The sequence below is a fragment of the Coccinella septempunctata genome, chromosome 2 (assembly GCF_907165205.1).
Source record: "Coccinella septempunctata chromosome 2, icCocSept1.1, whole genome shotgun sequence".
NCBI classification, from domain to species: domain Eukaryota; kingdom Metazoa; phylum Arthropoda; class Insecta; order Coleoptera; family Coccinellidae; genus Coccinella; species Coccinella septempunctata.
This window is the reverse complement of record NC_058190.1, coordinates 47,646,059-47,660,671: the sequence shown is the minus strand read 5'-3', so window position 1 is coordinate 47,660,671 and position 14,613 is coordinate 47,646,059. Positions and strand designations below refer to the sequence as shown.

At 37.9% G+C, this 14,613-nt stretch overlaps 1 protein-coding gene across 4 annotated transcripts in view; it reads right to left on the bottom strand.

The window, feature by feature from the left end:
* LOC123308731 (semaphorin-1A) overlaps positions 1-14,613 on the bottom strand; it is a 322,740-nt gene that overhangs the window by 208,206 nt on the left and 99,921 nt on the right. Inside the window, exon 1 of one of the 4 annotated variants that reach the window (XM_044891525.1) lies at positions 597-615. The exons of the other annotated variants lie outside the window; for them this stretch is intronic. The gene's annotated coding sequence lies outside the window, so the exon portion shown is untranslated. Of the gene's footprint in view, positions 1-596; positions 616-14,613 lie in introns of those variants that run through there. 4 annotated transcript variants of the gene reach the window in all.

Sequence of the window (14,613 nt, the reverse complement as noted above, 5' to 3'; positions counted from 1 at the left end):
GTGAATTCTACGTCAATCTGACATATAGATCTCAATTTTATGATCTCACATTTTTCCGGTTCTGTTTTTCTCCAGATAAAATTCCTGGTAACTTGGAGAAGACCCCTGGATTTTCTTCCTTTTCGAGGAAAGGATCAATTTTTGCAGTGCGAGATGCCCTTCAATACGAAATATTTCATTGCAATGAATTCCTTTTGACAACTGATTACCCTCGTTTAAACTCAAAGTTTCGATGTCCTGGATTGATTACAATATCGAGATTGAAGCGCAGTTTTCGAGGTTTACAAATTTTCCAGATTCTCAACTCAAATGCCAAGTATTGTGCAATTTCTCCTCTGATAATATGGTATGAATGAATAGTTGAAAAAAATAAGTGGTGATTTTCCTTAAAAAAATAGTGTGTGTCTTTCATATGAATTGATGACGTCCATCAATTAACAGAAAAAAAAAATTAAAGCGAATGAGTGATATTTGGATCTCGATAACATTGGAAACATCTTAATCTTATGTCAACATCCCAGAGACAAGGTGTTGCCACACTGCGAACATGTCTGGAAACACCATAACTGTCCACACTCTTAAAAAACACTCGTTACCTTATATCAGTAGTTCAATTAAGTCCGTATATAGTGCGGAAATTGAATAATCACTCATTGATATACGACATATGAGATGCATGGCAAAGCTCCAACGCGAGCAGCCCTAAATGAAAAAATTCCATTGATTGATCGTCCCCCGGAATCACTCGAATCATCCCCCTATACCCCCCCCCCGTTCCCGAACGATACCCAGGACGCGACAGACTGATAGAGGTGTTTCATTTCGGGGACTAGGAAATCTATTTTCGAGCGCATAAATCTCAGTCAAGTCACGTGTGAAATACTGATGACCTGGCTACCGGCTTAATTGGATTTTCAATGGCACATACATCAAACTCAAAACTATTCATTCCCGGGCCCGATAGGATGGGACCTTCATTACAAGAGTTTCGGAACGGGATGTTCGAATGAAACCGGCATACCTTTCGTTTAACAAGTGAGCAATGAAAAACGGAACAGGTCTATTAATCCTTTAGCGTACTGAAACATATATAGGTTGGATCCCACAAAAATATAACGTTTTCTAAACTTCGTTCGATTTAAAACATCCTCTCGAAAATTCATGGAAATCAGTCGAAAGCAAGGCAATCGAATGCCTCATGATCTGATCAGTGAGAAATTGAAGAGCCTCTTATCGCTGTGAAAAAATGTTTAGAAACTCTCAACTAGATACTTAGAAGGATGCAGCACGATCGAGCAGGTCTTGGGCTCATTTCTTTGGCAGAAATCGAAAATTGGCTCTCAATTTGGACCTCCTCAAAAGACGTGGCATTTTTTGGGTATGGAGTTGCCATAGAGACGGAAAAAAGTACTAGCCAGCAATGGGGAATTCTCCTCAATTTGGGTTTTTACTGCATATGCAAGTTTAAACTGAATAATTATGAGTTTCATTCATGATTTTTTCAAATTCACCGCGGAAACTATTCAAAATCATCTTTCAAATATGGGGTTTCAAAATTTGAATCGCTTTGTGCGGAGTTAACGATTTGGCAACAGCGTCTACAAGTCAATAAAAAGAACAATGTCCGATCAGCTTGTTTATAAAATTACAGCTGTTGACCTACAGGCGCGTACCTACTTACTGGCGAGCTTCACCTGCAACTGGCCATAAAAATCCCATAAAATTTTACGACCTTCCTAGTTTGTCGCAGACTTCATAGACAGCCATCTTTGTCTATCTCATCAAGATAATGTATTTGTTGTCCTTTATTATCAAGGCATATTTCAGGCGATGTTGCCACCTTGAGCAATCCACATGAAACGCTTTAAATTTTGAATACCCATTTTTATTTTTCATTTTTGAGTGCTTAAAATAATTTTTTTTTTGGAAACGGTTGAAATGGTTCTTTCAAAATGTGAGGTTTCAAAGATATTTCATAAAAAATACATAATTTTCGTCAGAAGGAGTATTCCCTATTGCATTTTGAAAATAAATGCGTTTTGATCAAGTAGACATAGACCAACCGATTTGTACTCTCAATAAAACATAAAAAACATACTCAAGTACAGCGTTTTTTTTTGAAATGTTAGTTCTCCTCAAACACAAGCGTAAAAGTGCACAAACGCCTGCGTATATACCTTTGCACTTCATCAAAGGATAATTATTATGCATTTTTGTTAAACGCAGGTAAAGTTGAAATACAAATTCGGGGAATTCGGTAAATAACAGCACATTGACAACAAATTTGCAATTTAGTTTGATTGGATTGATGCAGATGTTTGAACGCACACAGTTTTGATTCGGTAATTAATTAATATCGCCGGGTCGAACGAATAATCTCGAACATAAACAATGGCACGATTTGAAGAACAATGAGATTTTTAAACGACCGAGTGTATTTGCACTGCCCCGCTATTGCATACTGGCGAATTGTTTGCCGAGTCAATATAATGAGAATTTACACAAAAGGTATACATTCCATACGGGCGTGTTCCGGCTGTTTGTCCCTTGTTTCGACTATTTTCACGTTGTTAACGAAACAGTTCATTATTGTGTCCACCCCATTTTTCTAACCCTTTGATCGGAACCGGTACAGGTCCGACATCTGGCTGGAATGCGCGGTACATGAAAAGGCCGAATTTCCAAAACAGGAATATGAGAGTCAACCCAGCACACTATACGAATTTCGTAGCTATACAGGATGGGTCTCTGACAGGTACAAATATTTTAACAGTAGATTCTGAAGGCGAAAAGAAACACTTTTCTCCTTTACTATTTTTTCCTAGGTGTGTTGGACGGACTAACCCAAACCTGCCACCGCGACCAACGGTCTATTGTAGCACATATTATATTTTTTCCTAATCGAGTCGGTTTAAAAGATACAGGCTGTTGGAAAACCATAAAAAAATGTTATTTTTAGTTCTATTCCACAAACGATTTCATCGCATGGAATGAATTTCGAGATACAGTTTTTTATTTATTTGATGAAACTTATTCGAACACAAGATATCACCTATGTCTTCCAGTTTTCTCATTAGGACCATTACGTACCATGGAAATGCCAAAAATTCAAAGAACCCAACTCTTGAAACTGAGTTGGATGCTATCTAATGAATATTTGAACGTTTTGTAATAGTATTAATCATATTTTCTCGTATAATGCACCGTTTTCGAGTAATTTGATGTTCTTTAGCTGAATGCAATTCGGTTTGAGAGATACACAGATGTGTAGTGTCACACATTTAGCTAGTTATTCTGAGGGTAATTTTGTTTTTACCGGGATGGCACAGCACATTAGGAAAACTCAAAATGGGTTTCTTTACTAGGGCCGAAAAGGAAAAAATTGTATGGAAAATACGTGTTTCTTTCAACCTCAACAATCCACTGTTAATTTATTATGATATCTACAGTTTAATCAGAGCTGGGTGCACTTGAAATACCAAATACATCTAATCGTGTGTTTGCAATATAGCGTAAACACAAAATACACTATTTTTAGTACACAAGTTACAAAAATACAGCCAGGTATCAAGTAAATAGAATACGACTGACCAGCCCAGCCAATTATTCGGTAAAAGAAGAATTTCTTTTCAGGAATACGAGATTTCCACATGGATTATGAGACAAATATGCTCTTGTTGGGGAATTAATGAAACATGGTAAAAAAACAATCTTTCTACAGATTCTGATGACCACAAACTGCTTTTATGGATATTGAATAGGTACATTTTTTGAAGTTGAATAGTGTTCAAGGCATAGACATATAGACATGGACTGAGCAATGTCAGCATGAAATTGGCTTTTTTATAGAAAGAGAGAAATTATGGTCGGGCATTTACCTTCTCTTTTTTGTTCACATAGAGGTGAGTGTAGACCAATCAAAATTCTAGAAAGAGACAACTGCATTCCCGACGTGCCTTTCTCTCTGTCACTTTTTTTGACCGCATTTCATGAATAGATAGAAAGGGAAGGCACAGTCCATGTCTATATGTCTATGGTTCCAAGATAGTAAGCTCTAACTCCAAATATGTGGTTGATCAGAGTCTCCGTTCACAAGAACAAGTTCCTCATCTTCTTTTTTACTACTGATATCATCATACATCCACGTCTACTTGTAAATTGAAAATTTATGGAGATGTCTTCGAGAAACAGGTCGCACTAGCTTCAAAGAAACATAAAACCTTCAAAGTTTCCGTGACATAACGAATGCACATGAAATTCTCCAGCGCACGTTTTCGATACAACCAAGAAAAAAAAGACGGACCATAACGTTTTGAATGTTCATTTCGAGACCATCCGACCGGGCTAAAAACCAATTTCGTCCCGGAACAAAAACTCCGGACTCTACAACGTACAACTAAGGATACTCCGAAAGTTCCGGTTTTTACGAGCAGCCGTTGTCGCATCAGCACTCTTCGATCGTCGCCTGGCGCGATTTTAATAAAACCCGGTCCAGGACTCTCCCCGATCATAATGCCCGAATGGTAATGCACGAGGAGACGGGGTGGATTGACCCCCTTAAGATCTGCCAATATTCGAATATGCGGTTATATAGTGTCGGATAAATACATAAATTCCATATATATGGGGCCATCGTCGAGGTTATGTAAGCGCGGTGGAGGAGTTTAGACCCACCCGGCCAACACTCTTTCGCTGATTGCATTTTTATTCACAATTTTTCATCATAGGAGCCGATATTAGGAAGTTATTCGAGACCGTGTGGGAGCTAGACAGCTACTACTCAGTTTAAGGGGATGAATCATCAATCATTGAGTACAATTGGAAAAAAAAAAAAAAAAATTGGAAGTGCTTCAATTTACAACTCTTCTACTGCGTATAAAGGTTCTTTAGAGCACTAACTGTTCAACTTTTTTTTCTTCAAGTGAGTATCGAGGTGAGTAGCATTTAACATACGAGGATATGTCGAGAAATTTTTAGCCTACTATACAACCAAGCAAAATTTCAATGTCAAAATATATTATTACTAAACATATTCTCCTCTTAATTGAATATATTTATTACAGCGAACCTGCAACGTCTCTAGACCTTTCAAAAAAAAATGTTTCTTCTTGCTCTGCAAACCAGACCTGCACAGCTTTTACTATCTCCTCGTTGGAAGAAAATTTACGACCTTTTAAATTTTTTTTCAGTTGAGGAAAGAGATGATAGTCGGATGGAGCCAATTCTTGTGAATAAGGGAGGTGTTCTAGTAATTCAAATCCCAAATCACGAATGGCAACACGAGATTTTCGTGCAGAGGCGTTGTCCTGCAAAAAAAAACACCTTTAGATAGCTTTCCGCGTCTTTTCTTTTCAATTTTTTTGCGTAGAGTGGTCAGTAATGTCGAATTGTGATCTCCGGTTATTGTTCTACCCTTATTCAAAAAAGCAATCATGATTACTCCATGGCAATCCCAAAAAACTGAAGCAAGAACTTTTCCAGCAGATTTTTTGACACGAAACTTCTTAGGTCTTGGAGAACCAGAGTATCGCCATTCCCTCGATCGTTGCTTTGTTTCTGGATCGTAGAAATGTAACCAAGTCTCATCCATAGTAACAATTCAGTTTGAGAAGTCTACATCGTTTTCAAATCGAGCACAGATCAAACCGGATGTTTCTACCCTTGCACGCTTTTGGTCAACATTCAAACATTTGGAGATCCATTTTGCAGCAATTTTCCTCATGTCCAAATTGACGTGAACTATACGATGAACGCGTTCGTATGAAATATTCAAAGCTTCAGATATCCGTTTTAGTCCAATTCGACGGTCTGATAAAATCATGTCATGAACTGCATCGACATTTTCGGGGACTGACACAGAGGCCTTTCCGATCGGTCATCATCTTCAATGGAAAATTTACCTCTTTTGAAGCTTGCACTCCAATTTTTCACGGTCGCATACGAAGGACATTGATCGCCAAGGGTATTAAGCATATCTTCGTAAATCTGCTCATCTCTTAACCCTTTTAAATACAGTATTTTGATGAAGGCTCGGATAGATTTAAAAAATAACAATGTTCATTGATAAATGCTTAGTAGACCCGATTTTGTGCAAAATTACTGTCGTAGTTCTTTTATAATATGAAGTATGTATGATCTCGAAATTTTTGTAACGATTAGAATTGAATTTATGTTGTCCATATATTGCAAAATCCACGAGCGGATATCCATGTGGATTAACATTGTTTGTTCAGAATTTGAGCAAAAAATTTATATTGACTTGTTTTTTGTATTTTGTTGCATTTCTCTGAATAAATATTATTATTATTATTATTATTATAAGGCTCGATACTCCAATTTTTCGATTTTCACAATTTCGGTGGACATCTTCTTTCTTTGCGTAACTCTGGTTAGCTTTGTCGACCTCAAACTTCACACTGACACTTCTAGTGGGTTATTGTTCGTTGCTATGGTAACGCAATATTTTTTTATACATGGAACTGGTCTAGGCTAAAGAGATATCAATACATCCTCGTATTTAGTCTCCAGAGCAAGTTTCTGTTTAATATTATAATTATCTGTGATAACATGAACACGAAGTGATCTCGGTTAACCAATAGAGAGGTGAAATGAAGATGAAAATTGCCACAATGATGATTTCCTCTTCTATTTCTTGCAATGAATGGAATGATTTCTTCAAAGGGCAAAATAACGTACCAACTTTTCCCGAGTTATATTTTTATTTACCCCCGATCGAACGCTGACGTTTCTGGGTCAACAGATCCGCAAAACTTGGTCGGGAATTTTCATTGCATTTAAATCGAAATAATTACGTTAGGGCGACTCGGAAACCGTTTGATACGGATCAAATTGAGCGCCACGGCAGCGAGACCTTTCATAAATAATGCAAGACGGGGGGGGCAACGGCGGCAATATTTCTCATTATTTTTATCGATACTCATGTTTATGACGTTCGAATTAAATGCGGTTGAACGTTCCGAGCGGGAACGTGAGCAGAAGCCAATAGGGGGCCAATCATCCCGCGGATGCATGCGTAGAATTCGAACGGGGCCCCCATTCTTCCTTTGATCCGCTTTTTACCGAACATTTCGTGTTCGTGACAGTGTTTACGCCATTGTATCTCTTTCGCATTCATCAGATGGACCGTTTGTGTTCGCGATAGAAACGGACGCTCGTCCCGATGCTATCGATCAATCTGTTGGATGATTAGAATGCCACTCGTAGGTAAAGGGCCACAAAAAATGGGAAAAGTCTTCAATTTCCAAAAGAAGTGGTGAAAATACAGGTTATTTCTGTGTTTCGAGCAATGTATCAACTAGTTAACTAGTATCTAATCATAAATAGATAGGTAGATTGAATTGATGTGGGCAAGGTAAACTGTTCATCTTCACCCACCTGAAGATGCTATTGGGATAGCGAAACACGTGTCGTGGTTCAAAAACTCATTTTATGAAAATCGTATAATCTGCTTTTAGTTCACTAAATATATAGAGCCTAATGGCAGGTGCATGATAAAGGGACTAAAAGCAGAATTATATGATTTTCACTAACCTGAGTTGTTGGTGAAAATCATATACAAATTCTGTTTTTGGTAGGTACAATTATAGATTTTCATCAATTTTATCTTGTCCTTTTTTCTTTCCCATGCCAAACCACTCTTAAACTCGCACACGCATGATCTCCAGAGTCTTACATAAGACTAGATAGTCTTAAAATGTTTTTGGTCTCTCCTGTGAAATCAGCATAGATGCACATCGAAGCATTTTTCCCGGCAACGACGATATGTTTTTCTCCTATCAAAAATTGAAAATCAACTGAATATTCTGATCGTCTGTCACTAGAAAGACAGTTAGTTCACTTAGTTTCAATCAAATTTCTGTTCCCCTACGATCGCCAGTGCTTCTATGGCTAAAACATGAACTACTCAGGATCGAGCCTAGCGGAGGTGCAGCGCGTGCCCCGTACGCGGGCGTCCATCAGAAGCGGCGGCAGCCGCGCGGTTGCGCGGTGCCGTTTCATGAAATAGTACAAAATATATCGACCCGGGTCATTTCATTGAATAATTCGAGACCGTAGATTACGAATATGCCATTGGATTTTTGTAGGATCAGTATTTTAGGAAATAAATCACTTTTAGTGGAAAATTTCGAAAAAATTGGTCAACTTTGAGGAGCAGTAGCAGCCAGAGAAAAAGCATAAGACATGTGCTGATTCTTTTTTATGATAGATGGATTTTTCGCGAATAGAAAATTCTAGTTTTCATTAATCTACCGCGAGCAGTTTAGATTTCATGATTATCTCCGCGAAGGTCAAGATTTTCCAATTTTTCATCGACCATAACTTGAAAAATAAATTTTTAAAAAAATATCTGTTTATATATTCGCGATCTTCGCCCTCGAATTAGTCGACAGTATAAATTTGGTTCCGATCGGAGACCAAAAGTATTTTTCAAAAAAATCGCAATTTTTCCATACATATGCATGGAAAATTTGAAAAATTTTCGATCTTCACAATTTCCACCAAAACTGGAGTGTTAACTAAATCGAGAGCGTAGATCACGAATATGCAAACAGAATTTTGCTGAAAGGATTAGTTTTCCAGTTATGGTCGATGAAAAATTCGAAATTTTGGACCTTCGCGGAAAAAATCATAAAATCTGAACTATTCGCGGCAGGTGGGTGAAAATTGGATTTTTCTGTTCGCAAAGGATCAATTCATCACCAAAAAAATCAGCATATGTCCAGTGCCTCTTTTCTGGCTGCTACAGTTCTTTGAAATTGACCAATTTTTTCGAAATTTTTCGCTAAAAGTGTTTTAATTCCTAAAATACTCATCCTAGGCAAAATCTCATTGCATATTCGTAATCTACAACCTCGAATTAATCAAAAAAATGAACCAGGTCGATATAGTACGAAAATTAAAAAAATCTAATAATTTCGTCTGCTACTTGTGTTTACCCGCGTTCCACCACCGAAATTATTCAAAGTCCGAACAAAATATTATTCATTTAGCAATATCGACCCGGGTCATTTCACTGACTGATGCGAGGTCGTAGATCAGGAATATGCAATTAGATTTTTTCTAAGATCAGTATACATATTTTGAAATAAATCAGTAGGCAGTGTTTAGTACCAGGTAGACCACTTTTACGCGGCGATCTTCATCAATCTTAATGCTCGTCCCGAATAATTCCGAGCCCGCAGCATTCAAGGTCCGCCGCTGTCGAACAAATCCATCCACATGAAGGGTAAACAAGACGAAACACGAGGCCATTATGATCCCGTTTAGGTGGAACCCGAGTTTCATTTCGCGTCGTTCGCAGATTCGCGCGACTTATATGGACCGAAGAAACACATTTCCATCCGCCTTTATTGGATCTCATATTTTTATCAGCCGCAGATTATCTCCGAAAATGAACGTCGTATATCTCGACGTCTCGGCATGAATATTCGGGGCCATATTCCTTCTGGGGATGTGCAGAAATCTCTGTCGAGAACCAATATACGTAATGGCCATTCCAGTTTTGGTTCGCGACCCCGATCTGGAGCAATCGGTTCGGTTGTGTGCAGACGGTTCGGGAAGATGAAAGGGGAATTTCTGATTGCCGCCGATCACACAGACCCCGCTCTGTGTGTAATGGATATGTGAAATTTTCCCGGAAATGGGAAATGTAGCTGATCAATTGCGATTGTTGATTTACTCCACAGTGACTTTAACAAGACAGTGGCCACAAGTGTGGTCGCGTTTTTGATTGGTTAGTTCCGTTTTTGCAATGGCATGGCGGACTTGGTCCCGTGAATTGTCCAATCCGTCATCAAAACTAAATGGATTTGTTTGCAAAATATTCTCAAGAAATATGGTGATTTTTGGATGTTTCTTGTTGTTCTCAAGTTTTGGGATGAGTTTTTCGTAGTTTTCATTAGTGTTTGCTCATTTTTAATTGATTAGTGAAAATTGCTATGAATTTTATAGGGTTATATTAAGAAATGTAATTAATAGAGCACTGCTTTCATAGTCCCTTGTCAATTCAGATACAATGGGGTATTATTTTCTTTTGAAAGCTCAAATAATGAAAGGACTGGCATGCCTCTTATCAAAATAATACAATCTTGTATTTTTTCATGGATAACGCCAGGTTGTGCAGCAATCAATTGCAGTAATTCTGCCGGAAAAACCTTTTTAATGAAGCATTTCCCTAAGAATCCTTTGAGAAGAAAGTGGAGATAATATGAAAGACATAATTGGACTTAATTCTTGTTATTGTAAAGTGAGTGATTCCCATTACTTTTATCCTAATTAATGAAATTTTAGCTGCATTTCACTCCAGAAGCATGGAAAAAACGAGAGTAGAAGTCAGGGGGGCTTTAAAATCCACTGCAGTTCCCATAATTCTTGCTCGTAGAGGTCTACTGGATTCTGAGATACTGTATGCTTCATGGAAATCACAGAATATTCGAACCTCTACTTTCGAATCGATTTTTATGATATTTTACAAGCTTATTGTCTTTCAGACAGTCAGAAGAATCTTGAAGCGATAATCGTGAAAGAAAAACAGGACAATAAACTAAATCATTAATTTTTTACGTCTATAGGTACAAAATCATCTCCCTGTACATGAAAGAACCATTATTCTCAGTTTTGTGACAGAAAAATAAATTCGAAGCATTAATTTTTGGAGTAGGGCCATGTGGAAATTAAAATATCTCAATTTTCCCGAATAGCAATAAAAAAACCCTATAAGGACCAATTTCGCTGACGTTAAGGAAAGAAACTCGCCAATTCATATCCATCATGCTGTTAAGCTTCAGTTAAAATGGAATGTCTCTGTGTTTCGACTCCCTAACCTCATTTCATAATCATAGTAGATGTCAAAGATAGAAACAGCTTGTTTGAATTTTAACCTGAGTTAAAGTTAAGAGGATTCTATCACCCTTTGGCGAAATTGGCCCCTAAGTCTCAAAATAATCTACTAGTTTCATTGAAATTGGAAACATTGATTCTGAATTAGGTCTATAAAAATACCCTCAATGTAAAAAAACCGTTTCTGAGCCTCTGTTTGAAGATCAGATAACAAAAACGTCACTCCGAATAATCTTATTTTCTCATCAACATATTTACTGTCATTCTTCATACGCGCGACCTATTTGAAATTGCTGGCTGCCGCTTAGTGACCGCAGCTCACTCCACCTCAGCATAAGATTAGGACCGTGAAATTTACACCCCCCATAATCAACTTATTACCCTTTCACGCTTCCTCCCGTAAGAAATTTTATGTAGACACGCACTCTATACGCATGAAATTATCCGTCGTCGGTCCTCCCACACAGGAAAACACATCATCATTTGCCATGGGAGGCACGTACAAGGGTTGTTCTCAAAGATAGTTAAACGTTCGAGAAAATGAGCTCCGGCGCATTCCTAACACGGCAAAGGTCTCGAATTGTTTCCTCTTGTCACCTCCGATCTAAATGTTCCCAAAGGTACCGTTTTTTCCTTGTCCACTGCATACCGAAGTTTCCTCACCGAATTACCGAAATGTGAGGGACCGGCGTCGTCGAGTTTCATTCACGGGAATTCCCGACTGGAGCGATGTAATGTAGGTCATATTGCGTTTTGAATAATGGTCCTCGGGGGTGCACTATAGCGGAGGGACGTAAAGCATCCCCGAGTCTTTCGAGAGACAAAACCGCCATTCTGAAAGTTGATTTTATTGATGGAGAATGTTGGCGGATGCTACATTTGACGTACGATTATAGGAGCTTTCATCCAGAAAAGTTTCGAAATGACGGTGATTTCATACACCATTCTGTATCGATTCTCATCGAGTTGAACAGAAAAGTTGCTGAGAGTAAAGAGCATTCATGGGTTCATAGGAAATTCTGGAGTTTTTCCGGCTTATATTCTAATTTTTCATCGCATTTTCAAGAATAAACTTAGAAAGAGAGAATTTTACTTTATTCACACCTGAGAAAGAGTCACTTACAGCGGGTTTCATAAAACTTTGATTGTCCGATTAACGTTTTAACAGTTACTGGATTTCTCAAACGAAATCACTGAAACCTTTTCATTTCTGAATGTATTGAAGGAGTAGCTTTTGAAATTAATTGAATGGACGTATGAATATCATAATTTGATGCGAGAATGATATTCTGAATGATCGTCAATCAAGCGTTGATTCTTCAATCAAGCGTTGATTCTCCGATCAAGCTTCATGAAACCCGGGAGTAGATACAACGATATGGACAAAATATCATAGTCAGCATTGGACAACATTTATTTCGTCGAATATCAACCACCTTCTCGAAACTGTCGTACCCAGCCTTCAATGGCCGACAAAACAGGCTGCCAATAATGGTAATACCTACTTCACGTGAAGAATGTTCGAACAAATTCGCTCACTAGCCAAGGTAATAACATACGCCTGGCTTTGACATTAAACCCTCCATAATAATTATCAAGTATGCACGGCCAACATGCATTAAAATATCAAAACGTCATTTTTCACGCCCTAGTATTCGCTTTATACCGATATAATTGGGCTTATTTGGGTGCGCAATCATAATTAAATTCGTCATGAGAGCGATCGCGAACGAATGAAGTATGAACAACGAACCGGCTAAAACGGGCGCGCTAATAAAATGGGAAAGATTCATGGCGTTAGCACATTATTAAACATGAACGTTTTAATGAGCTGTACATATCTACATGGCTATTGTATGTGTTCTGCCGTATTTTCGGTGAAATGGTATTAACGTTCGAATGTTCTTTCTGGTTTATAGCTTTATTCCGGATTTAATTCGTTATGATGAGGTATTATCAATTGAACATAGTTTTAGTCTGGAAGGTTCAGGAGTGGAAGAGTCTCTTTTTCTGCTAAATACACCGAACCAATCGTTTGGTGTGTTCAGAAAGAAGGTAAAACACATCACCTAGGCAGAATAGCAAATATGGCGGAGTTATAATTACTCAAATTCGATACGATTACACCATGGGGAAATGAAGCAGATGTATAACTGAACCGTCATCATTGAATTGATGTGGGCTATCCTTGATTGAAAAATATGTATTTCGAGAACATAGTTACATCTTCAAGTGGTGCAATTTGAATGTGCTGTCAGGCACAGTGTATGAATAGAATCTGATAAAGAAAATAACCTTTCCAGAGGTCAATTTATTAGGATTTATCATGCCCCTAATCAGAGAGTTTTAACTGATGCCCACAGCTGTCTTTTATGACTACAGCCGTAGAACCGTGAAATGCTAAATGTATTTCGACGATATTAAGCATCGAAATGAATTGGTACTCGAAATACCAATTACAAATTATACTCACCCTGTATAAGCCCTGTATGAACGAACAAATATTTCAACAGTGAATTCTTGAGGTTAAAAGAAAAACTTTTTCCGATTAGGCCCTGATAAAAAGATATAGCCATTTTAAATTTTCATAATGAGCTATGCCACTCCTGGAGAAACAAAATTACCTTCAGAATAACCAGCTGAGTCTGTGACTTTGGATCTTCTAAACCGGGTTGTATTCAGCCAAAGTATCCAATTTTTTCAAATTTCACAGATACTTATTATTTTTTGAACATTCATTAGATAGCGTTCAACTTAGTTTCACGAATTGGGTTCTTTGAATTTTTGTATTTTCATGGTACGTGATGGTCATAATGAGAAAACTGGAAGACAATACTGGCCAACCGTGCGAGCGTCAATGGAACTATAGTATATCCAAATCCAAGAGGCCAGCGGTAAACATTGCAGCATGAAGTGATCACGCGTCAAGAACGTGATAACGCAGAGGTGTACTAATAAATTGAATTCCGAGAGCGTTATATTTTAAAACTTTGTGAGTGTTCCAGTTCCAGTGAAAAATGTGTATGCTTATCTACGAGTCTGAGTAATGAACAATTAATCTAAAGTTCCCACTTTAATAAATACTATGTATATAAATGTGTAACAATATTTTTTTTGTAAAAGTGACTACCCCGTAGTGTCGTCAGAAGATGCAGAACTTTCCTCTAAGTTGACGATGACTGGTGTTATATCATCCATAATATTATCCAGTTTCCACATGTCTACCTCAACTTTTTGTTTGACATGTTTCACGCACTTTCTCCATCTTTCGGAAGTAACCCGTGAGAGAGCCTCTTGAAAAAGATTTTGGACGTCAGCCATTTTAAATGTGGTGTTTTTATCTGCCACAAAATTCTTGACATCGGCCCAAATCAATTCAATAGGGTTCAGTTCGCAGTGGTAGGGCGGTAATCTAAGTACAGTAATATTTTCGGCCTTTGCGGTTTCATCCACAATGTATTTTTCAAAGTTTTCTTTGTTCTGCCTGACTATCTGCAACTATTGCGCTTTTATGAGGTCAGGGGTGAAATCAATATTTTTCTCCCTCAACCATTGTTGGATATCACTCTTTCTGAATTGTGAATTAGGAATTTTTTCCATTTTCCTTGAATGGTAAGGAGCATTATCTAAAACCACTATAGAATTTTCCTCCAATTTAGGAACTATACCCTCGACCACTTTTCGAAGGACTGACCATCCATTTCTTCATGGTAGTCACCAGTTTTTTTGGATTGGAAAGTCCAGAGTCCTCCA